The sequence below is a fragment of the Prosopis cineraria genome, unplaced genomic scaffold, assembly GCF_029017545.1.
Source record: "Prosopis cineraria cultivar Desert tree isolate PC_DT_omini unplaced genomic scaffold, ASM2901754v1 PC1, whole genome shotgun sequence".
NCBI lineage: Eukaryota > Viridiplantae > Streptophyta > Magnoliopsida > Fabales > Fabaceae > Prosopis > Prosopis cineraria.
In genome coordinates, this window is record NW_026555332.1 from 19,698,199 (window position 1) to 19,722,287 (window position 24,089).

The following is a 24,089-nucleotide window of genomic DNA, read 5'->3' on the forward strand; positions in this document are numbered from 1 at the left end:
TGTCATAAGGATTGCATCTTGTTAAAGTTGTGATTTGTGAAAAATTTGTGGAAATTTGTGAATCTTAGCCCATATGTAAAATGTGTAGTGAAGTGATTAATAGGGGCTATAATTTAGTTGTGAATATGTTGTGAATGTTTAAGTTGTGATTTATGCTGAATTCATAGTAAGAATGGCCAAGTGGGCCATTTTATGCTAAGCGGTGAATAGTTATTGAAATGTGGAAATGGCCTATTGAACAGTCAAATTTTGATATATGTGTATAATTATGATATTATTCGGTCAATCAGGTGTATTAGGTCCTTTTGGACTTAGTTTAAGGCTTAGAATGGTCTAATGAGATAATGTGTGTGATTTATATGCTTGGGTGTGCTAAATTTTTATGAAAAGTGAATTTTTAGACCAGGCTGCTCAAATTTTGATCAGACCATTAAATTATGTCCAAATCTATCCCATTAGCTAGCTTATGAGTCAAGCTTCGTATAGGTACTTGAATCACTCCGATCGGATGTTGTATGTGGAAACGGTGCATGCCGAAAGTTTGTTTTGTGAACTGTCACATGACAGTTCGTATCACACTGCAGTGCATGACACAGAGAAGGCCAGCTTATGGGTTTATGCCACACGTCATGGCACATGTGGTGCATGTCACGGCTTATAGACCAAATTTTGACTTATTTTCCTTCTTTAAAAGGTATGCAATAATTGTTATGAATACGTGTAATTTATTTCCACTGCATATGGCTTGATATATTAAGATTTTGATGATTTTGCAAAACATGTCTTGGGCCTAAGTTTTTCAAAGTAATTGAAATTAGTTTGATTTTGTAATGTGGTGATTAAGTTAATCTTCTCTTATAACTGGTGGATATAAGGGAGGGTTACATATATGGGGCATGAATTCCTAGGTGAATTCTTATATCTGGTTTCAAAGGCATGCAATGATTGTTATGAATGTGTATAATTTATTTCCACTGCGTATGGCTTGATATATTAAGATTTTGATAATTTTGTAAAACAAGTTGATAGGGACGCGGAAGCAGAATCGTGCTAGTTTAGGGACAGAACCTTGAAACAACAAAAACACAAGAACAAAAAGAAAGGGACGAAATTTATGACGGAAATAAAGAAAGGTATGAAGTAAACAATAGGATAATGATCAAGGAGAAGATCCTCTAGAGCACCTGCCTCTAGGAACCTCAACCTTCAAAGACACCACAAGAGTTGATCACGCTCTTGATCACGTCGGTTTTTCACACGGGATACCAACACAAAGCACTAAGGCTCACAAGAGTTATAAACTCTAAAATGAATAATTTCATTCAACTTCTGTGTTGTTTACAATAAGGAGCATGCTTAATTTATATAGGCTCATAGAAAAATATTTTCTAAAATTAAAACCCTAATTTCCTAATACTAAAAGGAGAAATAATGATAAAATATTCAGCCACATAATTTAGGAGATGTGATCCTAAAATTATGGGATTACAAAATTTAGAAATTATAATTAATTCTAACCTTTGACTAGACTCAAAATAGAAAATCAAATCAAAGGACCATTAAAATAGGAAATAATTTAGGAGACAATCAAGGGATCATAAAGGATTTGAAATCACGCCACCCTTGACTTCTTTACTAGGGTTTCATACCTCCTTGCATGCAAGAGGCTCAACTTGTAGTCTTCCTTGCATTGGGCTAAGGTCTGCATCTCTTGGGCTTGACTCTTCATGAGTTTGGATCTTAAATACATTATACACGTATAGATGCTCTCCTTTGGACTTGAGGGGAGTGCCCCAATGCTCTCCAAGCTCTTGAACTTCTTGCACAAGACTGAACAAGGCTTGCTTCATGGCTTTGGTTCGGGCTCTTGTCATTGGACCTCCAATATGTTGCAATGGGTCTTTAGATACGTTGGATTGGAAGTATTGGGCTCCTTCTATATCACCCTGCTCATGATTACCATCCTCAGGCTTCGTTGCCATTAATGCTATGTCACCCGTGCCATGGGGTCCATCATTCCCTCCTAGTTGGAAAGGATTCGTCCTCGAATCTGCAGAATCATATAAAGATAAATCAGAAACATTAAATGTGGCACTAACATTGCCATAAGAGCTAGGCAAATCAATCTTGTAAGCATTATCATTAATTCTTTCCAAAACTTGAAAAGGTCCATCTCCTCGAGCTTAAAGTTTGCACTTCCTTTGATTAGGAAATCTCTCTTTCCTTAAATGTAACCAAACCCAATCTCCAGGCTCAAAGATCACACGTCTCCTGCCTTTATTAGCTTGCTTGGCATATTGCTCATTCTTTCACTCTATATTTGCTTTAACCTTAGCATGTAAGTCCTGCACAAACTTAGCTTTTTCCTTGCCATCAGTGTTAGCATGCTCAGAGAAAGGCAAAGGTAAAATATCAATAGGAGATAATGGATTGAAACCATAAACAATTTCAAATGGAGAATAAGAAGTAGAAGAATGAACAGCCCTGTTGTAAGCAAATTCAATATGAGGTAAACAATTCACCCAATTCTTCAAATTCTTCTGAATTATTGCTCTTAATAATGTAGTCATAGTTCTGTTAACTACCTCAGTTTGACCATCAGTTTGTGGATGGGCAGTAGTGGAAAAAAGTAACTTAGTTCCTAATTTATGCCATAGGGTATGCCAGAAATGACTAAGAAACTTCACATCTCTGTCACTCACAATAGTCTTAGGTAAACCATGCAAACGAACAATCTCTTTAAAGAATAAGTCAGCAATGTTAACAGCATCATTAGTCTTAGCACAAGCAATAAAGTGTGCCATCTTAGAGAACCTATCAACAACAACAAATATGGAATCTTTGCCTGCAGAAGATTTAGGCAATCCAATTACAAAATCCATAGAGATATGTTCCCAAGGGTGAGAGGGGACGGGTAAAGGAGAGTAAAGTCCATGAGGTTGGATCTTAGATTTTGCCTGTCTACATTTAATGCATTTATCACAAACAGATATGACATCTTTCCGCATGTGAGACAAAATAGCCAAAGTTTTATCTACACCAAAGTGTCCCATCAAACCACCACTATGTGCTTCCTTAGTAAGCAACTCACGCATAGAACAAATAGGAATGCATAATTTATTTTTCTTAAAAAGAAATCCATCAAATTTAAAGAAATCACTAGATCCATGATTTTCACAAGATTTTCAAATATTTTCAAAATCAGGATCAGTTTTATAAAGATCTTTTAGAATCTCAAAACCAAGTAATTGAGCTGCAAATAGGAAAGTAATGTATACCTTCGAGATAAGGCATCAGCAATGATATTTTCTTTACCTTGCTTATGCTTAATCACATAAGGAAAGGTTTCAATAAATTCTATCCAGCGAGCATGTCTCTTGTTTAACTTACCTTGAGACTTGAGAAACTTTAAACTTTCATGATCAGAATGAATGATGAATTCCTTGGGCCACAAATAATGTTGCCATGTTTCTAAGGCCCTCTTTAGAGCATAAAGCTCTTTGTCATAGGTGGAATAATTCAAAGCTGCGCCGTGAAGCTTTTCACTGAAGTAAGCTATGGGCTTAGAATCCTGCATTAAAACAGCACCTATACCAATACCAGAAGCATCACATTGAATTTCAAATGCTTTAGAGAAATTAGGCAAAACAAGTAAAGGGGCATTAGTCAATTTATCCTTTAGGGTTTGGAAGGCCTTTCTTGTGTTTTATCCCATTTAAAGGTTGCATTCTTCTTAACAAGTTCATTAAGAGGGGCAGCAATGCTAGAGAAATCCCTAACAAATCTCCTATAGAAGCTTGCTAAGCCATGGAAGCTTCTTACTTCACTTGCATTCTTAGGGGTTGGCCATTCACGAATAGCCTTAACTTTCTCCTCATCTACACGAATTCCCTGTGATCCAACAACAAATCCCAAAAAGATAACAGAGTCCATGCAAAAGAAACACTTTTGAAAATTAGCATATAATTTATATTCCCTCAAGATGTCAAACACATTTTTAAGATGATTCATATGATTAGTCAAAGATTTACTATAAATCAAAATATCATCAAAGTAAACCACAACAAACTTGCCTATAAACTTTCTAAAAACATGATTCATTAATGCCATAAAAGTGCTAGGAGCATTAGTCAAACCAAAAGGCATAACTAACCATTCGTATAATCCAAATTTAGTTTTAAAGGCAGTTTTCCATTCATCACCCTCTTTCATACGAATTTGATGATAACCACTTCTAAGATCAATTTTAGAAAAGATAGAAGCACCATGTAATTCATCAAGCATATCATCAAGTCTAAGGATAGGGTAACGATACTTTACAGTGATTTTGTTGATTGCTCTACAATCAACACACATCCTCCAAGATCCGTCTTTTTTTGGCACCAAGATAACAGGGACAGCACAAGGGCTAAGGCTCTCACGCACAAAGCCTTTCATCATCAATTCCTCTACTTGGCGCTGGATCTCCTTAGTCTCTTCAGGGTTAGCCCTATAAGCAGGCTTGTTTGGAATAGCAGCTCCAGGCAAGAAATCTATCCTATGCTCAATTCCTCTTAAGGGAGGAAGTCCATCAGGAATTTCATCAGGGAATAGATCTCTATAATCCTGCAACAAAGAGACAGCACTAGAAGGCAAAGTGGGGTCAAAAGTATTAGTAGAAAAATAAATATTCTTGGGAATTACAATAAGAGCTTGCTCACTCATCAAAGCCTCTTGAATCTTACTTTTCCCACACAATAATTTTTTTTTTCACTATTTTCCTTCACTCCCACCATTCTATTTTTTTCTTTTCTCACCTTCTCACCACTCTTTTTCCTCTCTTTGGATTGATTTTCAAGTAAAGTAATACTCTCTTTCTTTTCTCTCTCACTCATGCCACAATCAAGGAGATCTCTCCTTTGCTTGTAATCTTGAGTAATCTTTAGTTGATCTTCATAGGCTTGGATGGGCCTAAGAGGATTTAATACAACAGTCTTGCCTTTAAAAGGCACCTTGTAACAATTTCTAAAACCATCATGAGTAGCCTTACTATCAAACTGCCAAGGCCTACCTAATAACAAGTGTCCAGCAAGCATAGGGGCTACATCACATAATACATCACAAGTATAAACTCCAACAGAGAAAGTAATCAACACTTGCTTAGAAACCCTAATTTCAGCAGAATCATTCAACCATTGCAATTTATAGGGCTTAGGGTATGGGATTAAAGGTAAAGATAATTTATCTACAAGTAAAGTGCTAGCGACGTTAGTGCAACTACCACCATCAATTACCATGCTACACACTTTCTCTTTGATGAAGCATCTAGTGTGAAAAATATGCTCGCGTTGCTCATGTTCATCATCCTCCTTTGGTTGAATATTGAGAGCTCTTCTTGCCACCAAGATAGAGTCAACTACACCATTGCATTCAAGCTCATCATTTGATTCATGGGAGGTAGAATCATCATCAACATTATCAGTATCATCTTTATCACTTTCATGCACACTATCATAGCCACCATCATCTCTCAAGATCATAACCCTTTTATTGCTACAATCTCTCGCCATGTGGCCCACACCATGACATTTGAAACACTTAATAGGAGAAGTGTTAGATGAATAAGAAGAAGGTTTAGGGTTAGAAGTTTTACCCTCATACTTGGTCTTTATTTCTTCCTTGGCTTGGGATGTATCTTTGGCTTTGGAATCCTTCCATTTGGAAGTTGTCTTGGAGTCTTTCCAAGAGGACTTGGAACGTTTGTTCTTACTTCTCTGCTCCAACTTTATAGCCTTGTGTATGAGCTCTTCCTTGTCCACAAAAGTGTACAAGTCAAGCTTATCTCTCAACTCTGGCCTCAAGCCATCCATAATTCTTGACATTGCTTCACGTTCATTTTCTTGAATGTTTGGACGAAACTTCAAGATATTCAACTCGTGCACATACTCCTCCACTGTCATAGATCTTTGAGAAAACATTCTCAATTTTCTATTCAGCTCTGTATAGTAGTAGCTGGGGACATAAGCCTTTCTCAAGTACCTTTTAAGCTTCTCCCACGTTTTAATGGGCTTTTTCCCAAGTTGGCTTCTTTTGTACTGTAAATCTTGCCACCAATAAACAACATAGTCAGTGAAATTCAAAGAAGCAGTTTTTACCTTCCTTGACTCAGACAAATCAAGAGTCATGAAGATTTGGTCCATCTTCATTTCCCAATCAAGGTATTTTTCTGGATTGTTGCTTCCCTTGAATGAAGGATACTTTACTTTTTGGTCCGGTAAGTCAACACCACGCTTTAAGGATTTCTTTCCCTTAGGAGAAGGGGGTTCTTCATACTCCTCATCATTGCTGGGGATCTTATGCTTCTTTCCTTTAGAAGAGGAAGTCTCCGGCTCATCTTTATCCTCTTTATGGAACCTATGATCAAGTTCCAAGCGAAACTGCTGCAACTGTGTTTTGATAAGTTCGAAAACAGAGTTCATATCAATACTAGGGGATTCATCCTTGTTACTCATGTTCACAGAAGCACTAGAAACCATATAAGATAAAAATAGGTCCTCACACACACAAACTCACGTGTTTACTCTCAAGATAAAGTCACTCGTGTTTCACAAAAAAAAAGTAATGGCTTTTTTTTTTAATGATGAAAAACACACTTGCCTTTTACCACTCACTAAGCTTGTGGATAGAATCCAATGGTGAAACCCACAAATCAAGAAACTAAGGAACAATCAAGTGAATATCTTCTAAATTAAGGAAACTAGAAAACAAGCACAAGGTGAAAAGAGGATTTTTTTTTTTTGCAATTTTGAAACAAATAGGAAAGCAAAATTTTCAAATAAAATTAAGCTTGTTAAAGGAAAAACCACACGTGACAACAAAAATAAGAAAGAAATAAATAAAAGTCAAAGAGTCAAATACTCAAAGACAAAAATAAAAAAAAACTAAATAAAATAAGAGAGTAGCACAAATAGCAAATAAGAGAGTAGAGAATTTGAAAAGTGCTACCAAAAATAAAAAAATAAGAAAGTGATCAACGTAAAAGACTTTCTTATCACCCAAGTTGAAATAATGATAAAATATTCAGCCACATAATTTAGGAGATGTGATCCTAAAATTATGGGATTATAAAATTTAGAAATTATAATTAATTCTAACCTTTGACTAGACTCAAAATAGAAAATCAAATCAAAGGACCATTAAAATAGGAAATAATTTAGGAGACAATCAAGGGATCATAAAAGATTTGAAATCACGCCATCCTTGACTTCTTTACTAGGGTTTCATGCCTCCTTGCATGCAAGAGGCTCAACTTGTAGTCTTCCTTGCATTGGGCTAAGGTCTGCATCTCTGGGCTTGACTCTTCATGAGTTTGGATCTTAAATACATTATACACGTATAGATGCTCTCCTTTGGACTTGAGGGGAGTGCCCCAATGCTCTCCAAGCTCTTGAACTTCTTGCACAAGACTGAACAAGGCTTGCTTCATGGCTTTGGTTCGGGCTCTTGTCATTGGACCTCCAATATGTTGCAATGGGTCTTTAGGTACGTTGGATTGGAAGTATTGGGCTCCTTCTATGTCACCCTGCTCATGATTACTATCCTTAGGCTTCGTTGCCATTAATGCTATGTCACCCGTTCCATGGGGTCCATCACAAGTCTTAAGCTTAAGTTGTTCAAACAAAGTAATTGAAATCAATTTGATTTTGTAATATGATGATTAAGTTAATCTTCTCCTATATATGGTGGATATAGGGGAGGGTTACATATATGGGGTGTGAATTCCTAAGTGATTGAGGGGAATATAAAAGCTTAACATGTTCATGCACACATGAGATTAGAAGAGAACATTGGAATCATCATCCTAATTAACCTGCAACCTAGACTACCCTTAACCTTACTTTGCCTAATCACTTGTGTTTAGTTTTGAGGAAACTTGCTAACCAAGTGTCCCTCTATAATTTTGGCCAAAACAAATTTTACAGAGGCATTGGATTAATTTTCAGATATAGAGATTCATTTGCTTAGATTTTCGTCTTCATGTTCATCAAACTCTCTCATTTCTCTCTTTACACTTTTACTCTCTCTCATCCATATCTCTCAATCTAACCATCCAAATCTCACAAAATTCACATCAATCTCTTTCTCTCATTTTCCTCTCCATAACCTAGAGCTGTTATGAGGATCAAATCTTGCTAGCTTTACGCAATTTTAAGGTGAAAATGGCTATGATTTTAGAGCTTCAACTTAGTGATCACTTAAAGATGCAATGCTACGTTCTTGAAGGAGCTACTATGTGGAGGAAAAAAACCTTGAGTCTGTATTATTTTCTAGTTAAATTTAAATTTCTCTCTCTACTTTTCTCTCTAAAATTATAAATTTGTATGACTCTTTAATCTTGTAATTTCAAGTGATGATAAATGTGATTGAGAGATGATTGTTGCAATTTGAGTGTTGTTTTCTCAAGCACTAATTTCGGCCTCTTCAAGACTAGATCATAATTTTGGTTAGCTTGATGAGTTTAACATATTATCTTGAGCATGTTGATTCCATTAAAGTATGCTTGACCTAATTGACTCATGTTTATAACACTTTGATTATGCTTAATGCTAGCTTTCCTATGGCTTATTCTAGGACTATAATCTTAGATTAGGATTGGTCAAGGTGTTAGCTAAGTCTTAGTTAATATAACTAGGTGACTAAAACCAAAGAGAAGAGAGAGGAGACCAAACTAACTAGGTTATAACCAAACAAAGATTGGTGACCAATTCTATATAGGAGTTCACACTGTTAATAGGTTTACACTTACCCATTTCACTCACTCTAGAATTAGGTTTATTAGCTTAACTACTTTTAAACCCAAATCTGTCCCAATCATCTCTTAACTTGTAACATAGTTTAAGATAACTTGTCAAACTAAGCCTCCTTATAGAGATTGATTTAGGTTCACACTAGTATTACATTAGTGTAACCTAGTGTTCTTTTGCTACGGTAGCAACAACCTTAGCCAAAATTTGGTGCTGTTGTCAGGGAGGGCAATGCAAGAACTAGTTTAGGGTTGTTTTGTGTTTAATTTGACATTATGTGGCTTTTGTATTTTTTTTTTGTGATTTTCATGATTTTTGTATGGTTTTTGGTGTCTTTATAAAGTTTAGGTTACTAAGGGTACAACTCTATCAAAACTATTTTCCTAACTTTCCTAAGCGAATTTCAAAAATTCACTGGGAAATGCCTTGTCAAAGAAATATTATGAAAATTTTTCCATAAAAAGATTTATATATTATATTTTTTAAAAAATTGGCTTGATATCATTTGAATTCGTATACTATATGTGTGATTTTTTGAAACATATATGGTGAAACACATTATTCTGGAGCAATCCTGGACTCTTATCAATTTTGTGTGTCCATAACTTTTTTTGTATTTATCTAAATTTTCCCATCTAAAGCTCATATTACTCCTAGTATTTTAGCTTCATTTTTGGTGTTTTGATTTTTTTGTGATTCGCTGCTAACTTATTGGAAACAAGTGAAAAAGCTTATAGGGTCAGTTTGGAAGAAATTTTGTTTCCAGATTGTTATAGCCCAACTTGAAATAAAAAATGGGAAGTATAGGATCATTGAAAAAGTTTGAAATTTTTATATTCTTGTTTAGTATCTTCCCTGATTACCTTCCAATTTTTAGGTCATTTAGAGGTGGGAACTACTTTAGAGAAATTGCATAAGAAGACTGGGTAGAAAGCATAATTGCAGAACGTCTAGTTTTAGAAGAAGACTCTACTTGAGCATTTCTAAACCTTTTCCCTGCTTGTTTTTATACTGAATTCATTTTCTTAGTTAATTTAATGTTTGAATGATGATAGAACACATTTGTTTCCTACTTTTATTTTTCAATTAGGACCCTTTTATTAATGATTTATCACCTTCAAGTGTACACATTGCATTGGATTTAGAATTTTGTCTAAGTTTCTCGATTTAGTGTATTAGGGGCATTTTCGTCAAAAAAATAAAATTTTGAGAAAATGTAGTAGAAAATTTGATAAAGTGTATTTTATGTCCAGTTGATAAGTGGTGAAATTATATTTTTAAAATTCATTTTAGTTGGGGAGTAATTAAATAAAAAAGTTAACACTTTCTTAAGTGTCTTAGTTTGACCTAGTTTTCAGTTTGCTTTTATGTGAAAATTTTTATATAATTTTGTATAGCCTGAAACTTGGTTAATTTAATAAATTCTCCCTTCTAATTATGAATTTAATTCTGAAAGTTGATTATATTTTATTATATCACATGCCGTTTAATTGAATTATGTGATTTATGTGACATAGGTGGCATGTGACTTGTGAATCAATTAGGCAATTGAAGTCAACACTCCTTGAGGTCAATGGCTAAGCATTTGCACATGATTTATGCTTTTTTTGGGATATTAAATCAGCCTAAATGATGTGGATGACACATGAGAAATTACACACACATTGGAATCATCTACAAACCAATAGGAGGTTGCCACCTTGCAAGTGTGACAAGGCTCCCATTTTCATTTTAATTTATTTTCTATTTTTTTAATTAAGTTTCAATCATGCCAAAACAGAATAAGCATGCCATTCAACTCCTAAAATGATATTCATTCACTCATTTACTCATCTTCTACAATTTCTCTCTCTAGTTCATCTTGTTCTTCATTTTTCTCCAGCTTCTCTCTACTTTCTTCATTTTTCCAGCACCCATAACTCCACATTCGGCTATCAAACCTCCACAAAACCACCATCATTCCATTCCTCTTACTTGGATGAACCTATCCCTACCACTTGCAAGGAGATTTAAAGCTTGATTCCACCATTTCCATGAAGCTCTACTTGGCTGTCTAGTTCTTAGAGGAGTAAGATGGTTTTAATGTTTTCTAGCTAAATTCTCCATGGAATCCTAGGGAGGAGTTGATGGAAGAGGAGTTTTGAGATATTCATTTGGCTAAGCTCAATTATTTCTTCATCTTGTTTCAATTTCACTAGAATACTATGATTATGGTTAATTGTTGTTCAATTTGACTTTAGTTTCATAGTTAGTTGTAATTGTTAGTGTTGAAACAAGATTGTTGACTTGAATTTCACTTCCTTTTATTGCTAGAAATTTCTGCCACTTAGTGATTTTGCATTATAATATGTGATTTCATTTGGTGAATGTCTTGTATTAGCCTAGCATGTAATTGTGTGGTGAATACTTGATGAGTTGCTTGAGTTTTCATAGTTTTGAACTTAGGTATTGCTTTGGCCAGTGGCAATTGGGAATGAATTTTAACTAAACACTTAGTTAATTCTTGAGCTAAGCTAGTGAGGTTACCTAAAGAGCTTGTAATAGCACTTAGGGAATTGAATTAGTGAAGCTAGGGTGTATAAGATAATTGTCTTAAGTAAATATATTTTTCAGCTAAGAAAGAGAAGTTGAGTGAGTTGCCATAATTAATTAGAAGCTAGGATTCTTCAATTAGTAATACCCAAGGGTTCCTACTTAAATTGAGAAGCCACTTCTTTCAAAATTAAGATTAGTTTTCTAGCTTAATTCACTAGATAAATAGGTTAGCAATTAGTTAATCAACTTCAAATTTTAAGTGATTTATTTTAGTAGATAACTTTTAAATTAGACTTAAAATTATTCTTTGGGAGATGACGTAGAGTTGGCCCTATATTGTATTAGGGTTAGTTTTAGTTTAATTTTGAAGGCAAATGACAATCCCTATTGAATGAATTTTGTGTTTTTCTTTAATTTTAGAAAACAAAATATTACTTTTCACTTTTTCTTTGTTTGTGAGTCATTTGCTTGCTTGTATGTGTTTCCATTTTTGAGTCTTTTCTTTGTAGAACCAACTTTAGGTGTTTTTGTTTTTGTATCTTGTGTATTTTTATTGTTGAATTTGGTTTTCATTTTTAATTCATTCTTTCATTCATTCTATCACCTAAGGGAGACCTAGTGAGCAAGTGTCTATTAATAGAGAAATAGAGAGAACCTTGAGGAGGATAAGAAGTGAAAGGAATCCCATTAATAACCATCTTGTCTTAGAATGCTCCACGACTACTCCTAATCACAATATTGATATAGCTCATCTAGGGATGCCTAGGGACTTCAACAATTTACAGTAATCCTAACCCTAGTGTCAATCTTATTGGCTAAAATGTTCAAAACTAAAATTTTAGGGTCATCAATTGAGGGAATAGGATAAACCTTGAGGGTCCAAGTCTAATTCTACCTTTGAATAATACACAAATCCATCCACAAAACTTAAGGAAAAATGGCAATTTCGTGCATGATCATAATCATGCATTTAGGGAAGAAGTTGGCATGCATTATCCTCAAAATGATGAGATTTCTATCAAGAAACTTAGTTCTCTTAATGGGAACACAAATCCCTATGGTTTTTACATCCTTCAACACGACAATATGTTTGAGCTTAAGCATTCTCTCATTCAAGCATTGCATAAGTTTCATGGTTTGCCCGGGGAAGGTTGTCATGGATTTTTGCATTCATTGTATCTTGTTTGCAATATCATGAAACCAGTTGGTGCTCACATAAATGATATTCAAGCTAGAGCATTTGTGTTTTTTCTTAAGTCTCATGCTAAAGAGTAGTACATGAACTTTCCACTATATGTCAAGGTTCACACTTAGAAAGAGTTGAGGAATATGTTTTTGAATAAATTCTTTCCATCACCTAAGCTAGCAAGTTTGAGAAAGCAAATCGTTAGCATAGTTTAAAATTTTGATGAAAGTCTTTATGAGTTTTGGAATAGATTTTAATCTATGCTAGCTAGATGTTTACATCACCAAATTCCAAGTGAGCACCTTATTTAATAATTTTATGATGGTCTTATATCTAAAGATAAAATGAGCCTTGATGCTGCCTTTAATGGCTCCCTTAATGATTTGTCTCCTAATAAAGCTTAGGAGTTGATTGATAAAATAGCACAAAGTGGAGTACAATATAGGGTGAGAGAGCTAAAGCTAGCTTCAATTACTAATAGTTTGAGTAGTTCACAATTAGATGAACTTGCATATAGGATTGGAAAGATCATTTCACCTTAAGTGCAAATGCTAATTTAAGGAATGTTTCTAATGTTGGTGTTCCATGTAATACATTAGTTCCTATGTCTTGTTCTTTTTGTAATTCTTCCATGCATGGTGAAGCTAATTGTCCTTTACAATATGAATATGCTCATGAATCGAATGCTATGTATAGGACAAACAATCAAGGAGGAGGACAACAAGGCATGTATAGGAACACATACAATCCTACATAGAGGAATCATCCAAACTTATCATATGCCAATCAAAATGGAGTTTTGAATCAAGAACACTAACGAGGAGGATACAAAAGGTACCCAAACCATGACAATTCAATGCAATATGGACAAGGTAGTGCTTTAAATTTTTACTAGGGCAAAGGTAATGGTTCCTACTCTCAACCTCTAAGTTCTTCTAAGCAAATTGTACCTATTAAGGGGCCATCTTCTTCATCTTCTAATGCTACTTCCATGCTGTCCAAGAATTTAGAGTTGTTACTCAATGAGGTAAAAAGTGATAGGGAAGCTCAACAAGGTCAAAACAAAGCCATAAATGAAGATATAGCTAGTATGGAAAATGCTATTGATACTTTATGCAAACAAATGAGTGTTTTGACTAACCATATTTCTTCTCCTAATGCTCAATAACTTACTTTGCCTAGCAACATGGTTTTTAATCCTAAGGCTCCTATTAATGCTATTGAGCTTAGAAGTGAAAAAATAGTTAATCAAAAGTGTAAAAATGAGCTTGTGCATGAAAATTTCAATTTTAAAAATTTTGTTCCAGCATCCATTTCTTATGATTTTAATATTAATTTTTGCTCTAATGATGCTATTTATTATAGTGATGAAGATGAGGAAGGAGTGGAACAAGTTTATGTTGATCCTCCATCTTAAAAGGAGTCAAAAGAGCAAGAAAATCAAGGAAATCAAGCCACATGCCATTATACAACAAGAGGCCAAAAATGTCAGAATGAGAAGGGGAAAGAAGTTGTCCAAAACCAAGAGATTGCAAAGAAATAGCCTTCCCTCAAGCCCAAGCATCTAGATCACTAGCTCAAGCACCACAAGATCAAGAGGTGATGAATTTCTTTTTCCAAAATTCAAGTTAACATACCTCTTCTTGATTTGATTAAGAACATTCCTAAATATGCTAAATTTCTCAAGGAGTGTTGGATAAATAAGAGGAAATTTAAACTAAATGCTAGAGTTCAATTGTCATCCTCTATTAATGCTATTATGAAGCCCCAACTTCCCATTAAGTGTGAGGATCCCAGATCCTTCATAATCCCTTGCCAAATTGGTCCTTTAAAGTTTTCACATGCTTTAATTGATTTAGGTGTAAAAATAAATGTGATGCCTTCTTCCATTTATGTTTAATTGAACATTGATTGTTTACATGCTACTAATATGATTTGTCAATTGGCTTATAAAAGTGTTAGGAGACCTCAAAGAATTGTTAAAGATTTGATTGTTAGTGTCAAAGACCTTCTATTTTTAGTTGACTTTTATCTTTTAGACATGGCTACAAGGATAATGGGGAGGACATACTCATTTTGGGTAGGCCATTCATGAGGACTGTAAGGACCCTCATTGACATGGACAAAGGGACTTTAGTGCTTAAGTGTGGTGATGAGAGTGTTTGTTTCAGTATCTATGAAGCATTAAAACATCCTTATAAAGACAATTCTTTGCTAGATGTTAATGCTATTGAAAGTGTTGTTGATGACTTAGTAGATGAGCATGCTTTATCTTTTCTTATTTCATGTGATACTTTGTCATCTAATCTTGTACCTAGTATTGTTTGTTTTTGTAAGGATAGTATTTCATGTGATATTTGTAAGGAAATTGCTTCAAGATTGCTTGATGAAGATTCTTCTTTGGACATGTCTCTTGTGGATGATTGTGATTTATCTTCTTTAATTTCCATGCTTGATCATGAGGAAGGTATTTCTCCTTGTTTTTGTTCTAAGGGTGGGCCATCATCCTTCTCTTGATGTTCTATGAATTCCTAAGCATAAGGATGAAAGCCTATTCAAAATTGTTATAGAGGGCTTAGAAACTATCAAGAAAAGTAAGGATATTCAACCAAGTTGAAGAGAGGCCATAAGGATGCATATAAGGGGAGATGAAGAAAATTGTTCAAATACAAAAAATTTCCAGCACCATTATTTTGAGTCAATTTTGGCCCAAACAAAGCAATTGAGGAAGAAAAAGGCAAAGCAAAGATGTAAAAAGGATTGGAGCTTAAAGAGCTAGTGTCATCAAGTGTGGAGCCTCTTAGCTTGAAATTAAAGCCATTTCCATCCAATTTGAAGTATGCATAATTGAAAGAAGGAGAAAAGCTTTGATAATAATCTCAAACTCTCTCTCTCTCTCTTGTGATAAGGAACATGCATTGTTAGATGTCATACTATTCGTTGGACATTAGGGGACATTCCAGGCATTAATCGACTTGTGCGCACTCGTAAGATTTTACTTGATGATCATGCAAAACCCATTAGGCAACCACAAATTGAACCCATTGATTCTTGATGTTGTGAAGAAAGAGGTGGTCAAATTCATTAGTGCCGGCATTATTTACCCCATTAGTGATAGTGAGTGGATCTCACCTACTCAAGTGGTTCTTAAAAAGAGGGATCACAATTAAGAAGAATGAGAAGGGGGAAGTAGTGCTTACTAGAGTTCAAAATGCATAGAGGTTTGCATTAATTATAGGAATGTTAATGATGCCACTGGGAAAGACCATTTCCCTTTACCATTCATAGATTAAATGCTTGAGAGACTTAATTGCAAGTTTCACTATTATTTTCTTGATGGCTTTAGTGGATATTTTCAAGTGCCTATGGATCCTATTAACTAAGAGAAAATTACATTCACTTGCCCTTTTAGGACACTGCATATAGAAGGATGCCTTTTGGTTTATGTAATGTCCTGGGGACATTTCAAAGGTACATGATGAGCATTTTTAGTGATTTCATTGAGCATTGTATAGAGGTTTTCATGAATGATTTCACGGTGTATGGGGATTCATTCTCATCTTGTCTTGTATCATTGGATAGAGTGTTGAGTAGGTGCATTGAGAAAAAGCTTATCCTTAATTTTGAGAAGTGTCACTTCATGGTTGATAAGGCATAGTCTTATGTCATCTCATTTCATCCAAGGGCATTGAAGTTGATAAGGCAAAGATTGAGGTCATTGCTTCTCTTCCTTATCCAACTTGCATCAAAGATTTAAGATCATTTCTTGTTTATGTAGGACTTTATAGGAGATTCATCAAAGGTTTTTCACAAATTGCATTGTCCCTGATAAAATTATTGCAAAAGGATTTTGCATTTAATTGTTTGAAGAACATGCTTGTTACACCTCCTATCTTATAAGAACCTAAGTGGTCCTTATCTTTTGAATTATCTTGTGATTATTCTAACTTTGCTATATGCGTTATGCTTGGATAAAAGGATGGTAAGCTCTCATATGTTATAGCATATGAATCTAGGATACTTGGTAGCACACAAGTGAATTACACCACAACCAAAAAGGAATTACTTACTATTGTTTTTGCACTTGATAAATTTAGATCTTATTTGATTTGTTTTAACTGCTTTATTTATAGTCATCATTTGGCTATCAAGTACTTGATGAGGAAGGCTGAGAGCAAGCAAAGCTTAATTAGATGGGTGATTCAAATGCAATAATTTAACTTGGAAATTATGGATAGAAGTGGTTCTACTAATGTAGTAGCCGAACATTTGTCAAGGCTTCCATATCTTGAGGATTCATTAGTAACTTTTAACCTTAACTCTTCTATTATTGATTCTTTTAGGGATGATGTGCTTTATGATATCTCCACTAAACCACCTTGGTATGCTTGCTTGGCTCATTATCTTGAGTATTGTGATTTGCCTAGTGATTGGTATAGGTTTGAATTAAACAAGTTGAGAAGTGAAGCTAAGTAGTACATTTAGGAACCGCCTTTCATGTGGAGGATTTGTAGTGATAACGTACTTAGGAAATGTGTTGATGATTATGATATGTCTTTTGTACTTGAATTTTATTATTCTTATGCTTGTGGAGGACATTTTAGTGCCAAAAGAACATATAGGAAGATCTTGGATTGTGCATCTTTCTTCAAGGATTCTTTTGAGTTTTGCGAAAATTGTATGAAGTGTCAAAAAAGTCTCAAGTTGGAGCAAAAGAAATGAAATGCCTTAAATTCCTATTCTCTTTTGCGAAATATTTGATGTTTGATGTATTGACTTTATAGGACCTTTTCCTTCTTTATTTGGAGACAATTGTATCTTGTTGTGTGTTGATTATGTTTTCAATTGGATTTAGCCTATACCTACTCATACTTGTGATGTAAGAATTGTTGCAAAATTTCTCAAGTCTTTCATTTTTTATAGGTATAGAGTCCTTAAAGCTTTAATGAGTGATCAAGGCTCACACTTTTACAACAAAGTGATAAAGGCTCTCTGGGCTAAATGTGAGGTTAAACACAAAGTGTTGGATAGGTTGGCACCCAAGAGGAGAATGAATTGGGTGACACTAAAAACTTATTGAAAGCTTGAAGAGTGAAAAGACTTGAGCAAGAAGAAAAGAGATAATACATATAAGATTTATCCTGATTCAATCCTCAAGATCACACTTGAAATTTCCAATTAAAAATCACAAGCTTTAATAGGTGATTGCTACCACTGGACACCTCACAAGACTTAACTTGTCTTGATCTTAACAATAAATCTTGCTACAATCTAGCAAGTTGTTACAGTCACTTGAAAAACTCCTTTTTAAGATTTCAGATGAATTATAAAAACTTTCACAAAAAAAATTCTCTTGAAGAATAGATATATTGTAAATGAAAGCTTAAAAATTGTGAGAGCTTTTTCATAAACTTTATCAAGAATGATAAATAAATGCTAAATGTTTATGCACAAGTTGAAAGCTTTTTAGAATGCTCCAATAATGAATAGTTCACTCAAAGATGACAATCCTTGTTTTAGACTTGAATTGCATCGCATATATAGTTTTAGTAGTTGACATACCATTGGAATAGTGTTACTAGTTGTTGGTGACATTTCTTATGTGCAACCAAATGAATCATGCATGAAATAAAGCTATCTATATTCTAGACATGCGTTTATGACAATTCAAGCATGAATCTTAGGGTGTCTCAGATGGGTTTTCATTGGCAAGAATATACAACCTATTCTGTGTGATAGAATTCATGTGTGACCCTTATGTTCTCACATGTGAGTTGGTTGGTAGATTGCCAAAGCCAATTCTATATGACAAAACTTGCATGTGTCCCTCAGGTCTTCACGTGTGAATTGGCAGGCTGAATGCTAGGCTCAATTATGTGGAACCACTATATCATGCATGGAATGGCTGTTTCAAAACCTAAATCATTCGAGAAGAGAGATCACACGTGGAACACTATAATACTCATGTGTGAAATGGTAAGTTGTAAAACTTAAACCATTCTGTAAGACATATCACACGTGGGACTATTATGTACTTAAGTAAGGAATGCATGATCAAGAGATTTAGAATAATAAATGATAGATCACGCTAGTGTACAATATTGAACCACACTTGAAATGGCTTAAGACTCAATTTGGAAAAATGTGTATAAAAGACTTGATGACAAATCACGTATGGTTATCTTCTGTGTCACACGTGAAATGGCACTTAATAATATGAACTAGAATATAAAATGACAATTCAGGTATGTATACCCAAGGGTTGCTTGCATGAAATGGAGCATAGAAACAATGTCAAGGCATCACACAAACCTTGGATAAGTGGTAATATAAAGTTAAATTGTTGTTTGGTGAAAGTTGAATCAAGCCCTAGCTTGATTATAGGGTTTTAAGGTGTGACAAGTTAAGATGTCAAGTGTTATATTGTAATAGAGTTAAAGGGAGGCTTGAAGGGATTGTGTGAGAAAATTGTAATCTTGACAAACTTATTTGTTGAGATTATGAGTGAGAAGTAGGAGAATTGGGATGTTATGGATAGTTAATAGTGCTTGTATTAATTGAAAATTAATATATAATACTTGTTGATGTAGATTATGCTGTGGGAAAACTTGCCTTAACACAAGAAGAAATTTAGTATCATGGGTAACCCTTTTAGTAACAAAATGGTTAAGGTAACTAGATAATTTACATTATTTATTTCCTTGTATAAGTTATTCTCAAGCTATTCTTGTATGATTTGTTATGTATATATGTATGAATTTGGTAAAAGGTAACTATTTTAGAAAATGAGTGGAGTATTGATTTGTAAAATATCATGTTTTTTAAAGTAAGTGGTAATATTCATTATATTAGTTTAGAAAGTGGCTTATACATGGTCAAATAGAGATATGTAGTGAAATGTGACATATTAGAGGGTGGAAGGTCACCCTAGTAGAGTTAGTGGAAATTAAGTCCATATGGCACTGCTGGCATCTTGGGACGCCAGGTGCAGCTCATATTACTCTTTAGTCTCAAAAAAGGGTGCAGTGTTGGAGACTTACTCTCCTTAGTACCCATAAGGGTGTGGAGTTGGAGACTATGCTCCTTAACATCTATAGGATGCAGTGTTGGAGTAACGGTACCCTAATTACTTGTAATAGGGGGAACCAGTAGTTTAGAAATGGTTTAGGATATTTGTTTTTAATTGTCACCTTGTTAAGCTGGCAGAAGTCGATACACAATTTCATACTCCCATCTTTCTTTTCCACAAAGAGAACTGGTGATCCCGATGGTGATACACTCGGTCTTATGAAGCCCTTAGCTAACAAGTCTTCTAGTTGCTTCTTTAACTCTTCTAATTTTACAGGGGCCATTTGATATGGAGCCTTTGAGATTGACTCAGTACCTGGAGCTAAATCAATTTAGAATTTGACTTCTCTCTCTGGTGGCAAACCATTCACATCTGCAAAAACCTCTAGAAATTCTTTCACTACTTTTATCTGATCAATCTTTTATTCTTTATCTCCTTACACTAAACAAAACAGCATGAACATTTGGCATCCTTCTTGATCTGACTTCTTGACATCCATAGCAAACAAGAACTTAGGCATTTCTGTGTCCACCATAATGGTATGTGTAATGTCCACCTTGACATTACCAAAATTCACCACACAATCACAACAACCAATCATAATTAGGAGTGAGGATTTGCTCCTAATTTCACATTATATATATAAGGGTTAAAACTAATAATCTTTTAAAAATAATTAAGGAATATTTGGGATCCCATAAAAACCCTTTAAATTGATAGTTTGAGCTCAAACTTAATGTTTTAAATAGGCGTTGAAAGCATGGAAAAGTTTTGGGAAGCAAACTACTTCAAAACAGGGCTAAAAATGTCATTTTTGAGTGTTTTGGTCCATGCACCGCGGTTCGTGGTCTGTGCGCCACGGCATTTGGCACAGAATGCCAACTCGCTGTATCGCGCGCTGCGGCTTGCATGAAATGTGCCATGACGCACCTATCCATGATAGCAATGCTGTCATGATGGCTTTTCTGAATGAACTTTGAACACGCACCATTTTCACATCCAATGTCCGATTAGAGTGATTCAAGCACCCACGCGAAGCTTATTCAATAAGCTAACTAGTGGTATAAGTTTTGTTATGATCCGACACTATATGAGAATTTTAGACACTCGGATGCAAAAGTTAGTTTTTCAAATAAATTTTCAACCATCCAAGTATCCAAAACTCATAACTTATACCATTAACCCATTGTGAGGCTTGAACCAAGTCCAATAGATCAAAATACACTTGAGTGACCAATCAAACACACAAAAACATACCAAACACAAAATTTGGCCACTCAATAGCCATTTTGCCCAATATGGCCAAAATGCATAATTAGCACTACTAGCACTATTTGGCCTCTATTGTCACATAATACACTAACAATATATTATCACTACTTAGATAAAACATTCCTTGTACCTGTATTAGTATTTTAGCTCATCACCATAAAATTACCACACATTTACCTCATATACAATGTTGGTCTAAAATACACAACAACATAGTATGAAACAAGTGCAACCAATCAAAATGATATGCATTCCTAGTTGGCAACATATAATATCATATAACAAGTTTATGTACACCACTCAAACCAAAATTAGGCTTTACAAAGAGTGTAGCAGAAATGTTAGCCCTTGCCCGATTCCCTCCCTAGCTCAGTCTCACTAGTAGCACCTGTAAAATGATAATCCACAGGGTGAGATAAAAATCTCAGTAACTAAGATAATCTACATTATTGATTAACAAGCCAAGTTATAAACAAGTATTAAAATAAGTGACATAATCACATCATATAATATCATCACAAATTTGCATGCATGATCCCTAACCATTTGGTCCTCCAATACTCCCGATCGAACCAGTAGGCTATTTCACAGAACCAAACCACATGTATGGTCCCCAAGCTCACTATCCATGGCAGGACTACCCGACCAAGTGGTCTTAAACACCGCATCCTAGAGATGCTAAGGAGCATAGTTTCTAACTCCGCACCTATTTAGCTACTAAGAAGAGTAAGCCTCTAACACCGCACCCATTTTCAAGTACTAAGGAGAGTAAATGCTGCACCTGGCGTCCCGAGGTACCAGCAATGCCATATGGACTTAATCTTCACTTTCTCCACTAGGGTGACCTCCCACCCTCTAATATGCCACATTTCACTACATATCTCCACTTGACCATGCATAAATAACTTTTCAAACAAGTATAACAAAATCTTGCCATTTACTTCAAAAATATAGAATAATACTCCACTTTTTCTAAAATAGTTAACTTTTAAAGAATTTATACATATATACTCAACAAATCATAGAAAAGCACTTGAGAATAACTTATATAAGGTAATAAACAATGCAAATTATCTAGTTACCTCAACCCTTTTATTACTAAAAGGGTTACCCGTGGTACTAAATTTCTTCTTGTGTCAAGATAAGTCTTCCCACACCACAATCTACATCAACAAGTACTATATGTTAATTAAAAATTAACACAAGCACCATTAGCTAATAATAACCTCCCAATTCTCCCACTTCTCACTCAAATTCTCAACAAATAGACTTGTCAAGATTAGAATTTGTTCACTTCATCCCTTCAAGTCTCCTTCTAACTCTATCACAACATAAAACTCAATATCTCAACTTATCACACTTCAACACCCTATGATCAAGATAAAGCTTGATCCAACTCCCACTAAACAATAAAGTAGCTTCATATTACCACATATCCAAGATCAATAAACCTAAATTAAACCTTTAGAGTTAATAGAAACCTTTAAAACATTGACTCATGGCTTAATCCCATCAGACCAAATTCTCACTCTTCCAAATCCCATAGAAAATGAGATGAAAAGGTAGAGGAGAAGGGTAGGAAACTTACCCAAGAGTTTAAAGGATCAAATGATCTTTAAAATCCTTCCAAATTGATGCCCTAACAGTGCCCAAAGTTGCCCCCTTCGTGCTCTAGATTTTCTACCCTAAAAACTGTCCATTTTTGATGATTCCTGAAAATTTAAGTTGCCTGCTGTGCCGTGCACTGCATGCATGCTACGCAAGCCGCAGCTCACAGCGCAGTGAGCAAAAACTTGATTTTGCTCCCCTCGATGCCTCCCAACTTGATCCGACTTTCATCCTATCTTAATTTGGAGCTAAATATGACTTAAAAATCTAATTAGCAACCTAAAAATATAATTAAATAAATTAATCATATTTTTAACTAATTTATCCCTTAATTAATCCACTTTTCTAGATTTGAAGTTTTAGGATGTTACAGTATGCATAGTCTTTTCAAGGACTACAGAAGTAGCAGTATCCACTAGCAATAGAACTATCTTCTTATTACAGTCTAAAATCGCTCCATTAGCCAATAGCCAGTCCATTCCCACAATCACATCAATGCCCAACAAAGGCAAACAAATTAAGTCAATTATTGTAACCTTATCACCAAACTTCAAATTGACATTAGAGCACTAGTCCTGGCAGAGGCCCCAATCGACGTAGAAACATTCATAACAACATCCATTTCACACACAAACATTTTGGCGCTTCTCCTTCTAAATCAACACTAGTCGCGATGTCGCTCGCTCTCTCGCTCGCTCTCTGTGCGTGGAAGAAGGAATGAAGAAAAGGGAAGAGAAATGAAAAGGGCAATAAAAGTATTGGTTTTAAAACATAGTGGGTCCCATGTCAAATTCACGCCTCTCTCTCTTTCTTTTGTTTTCTTAAATTTGCGCAGCATAAAGCCATTCCTTCCTTTTCTTTTTGCACTATTTACACATTAACACACATACAAAAGCAAAAATTACTTCCCCTCTTTCAATTTTTTTATGCTCCTTTTCCTTCTTCTTTCCTTCTTCTTTTTTTAATAATATTATTATTACTATTTCTATTTACTATAAAATCATAACTTAGGATTTTAATATAAATTAAATCCAATATTCTAACTAAAATTATTTATATCTAAGTATTCCTCTAAAATTAATCATTTGCTCTAAATTAACTTTATTAGCATTAAGTTAATTTTTGGGATGTTACATGCTTTAGCATTCAGCCGATTCTCCACAATGAAAAGGAATTGATCAATTATTTCCTGAATTGGGCAATGAGCCTAGAAATCTTAGGCTTGGACTGTTTACAGATGGCATGAATCCTTATGGCAATCTTAGCAGTCAACATAGCTCTAGGCCTGTTATGTTAGTGATTTATAATCTTCCTCTATGGTTGTGCATGAAATGCAAATATATCATGTTGTCTTTGATGATTTCAGGCCTTAAACAACCAGGAAATGACACAAATGTTTACTTGACACCATTGATTGAAGATTTGAAGATGATGTGGGAGGTAGGTGTGGATGTGTTTGATTCATATCGAAATGAGTCTTTTAAGTTACGAGCTATGATTTTTTGCATAATAAATGATTTTCCTGCATATGGAAACCTGTGTGGATATAGTGTGAAGGGGCATAAAGCATGCCTTATCTGTGAAGAAAATACATCCCATCAACAACTAAAACATAGGAAGAAGACAGTCTATCTTG

At 34.7% G+C, this 24,089-nt stretch overlaps 1 long non-coding RNA gene across 11 annotated transcripts in view; it reads left to right on the forward strand.

Annotated features, from left to right (window-relative positions):
• LOC129292603 (uncharacterized) overlaps positions 1-24,089 on the forward strand; it is a 46,240-nt gene that overhangs the window by 12,076 nt on the left and 10,075 nt on the right. For 6 of the 11 annotated variants that reach the window (XR_008588915.1, XR_008588909.1, XR_008588913.1 and 3 more), the window contains 4 exons: positions 487-694; positions 13,201-13,338; positions 13,870-14,103; positions 23,820-23,893. This is a non-coding gene — a long non-coding RNA (uncharacterized LOC129292603). Of the gene's footprint in view, positions 1-486; positions 695-10,300; positions 10,353-13,200; positions 13,339-13,869; positions 14,104-18,336; positions 18,481-23,819; positions 23,894-24,089 lie in introns of all 11 variants that reach the window. The other 5 variants (XR_008588914.1, XR_008588917.1, XR_008588918.1 and 2 more) reach the window with 5 other exon arrangements.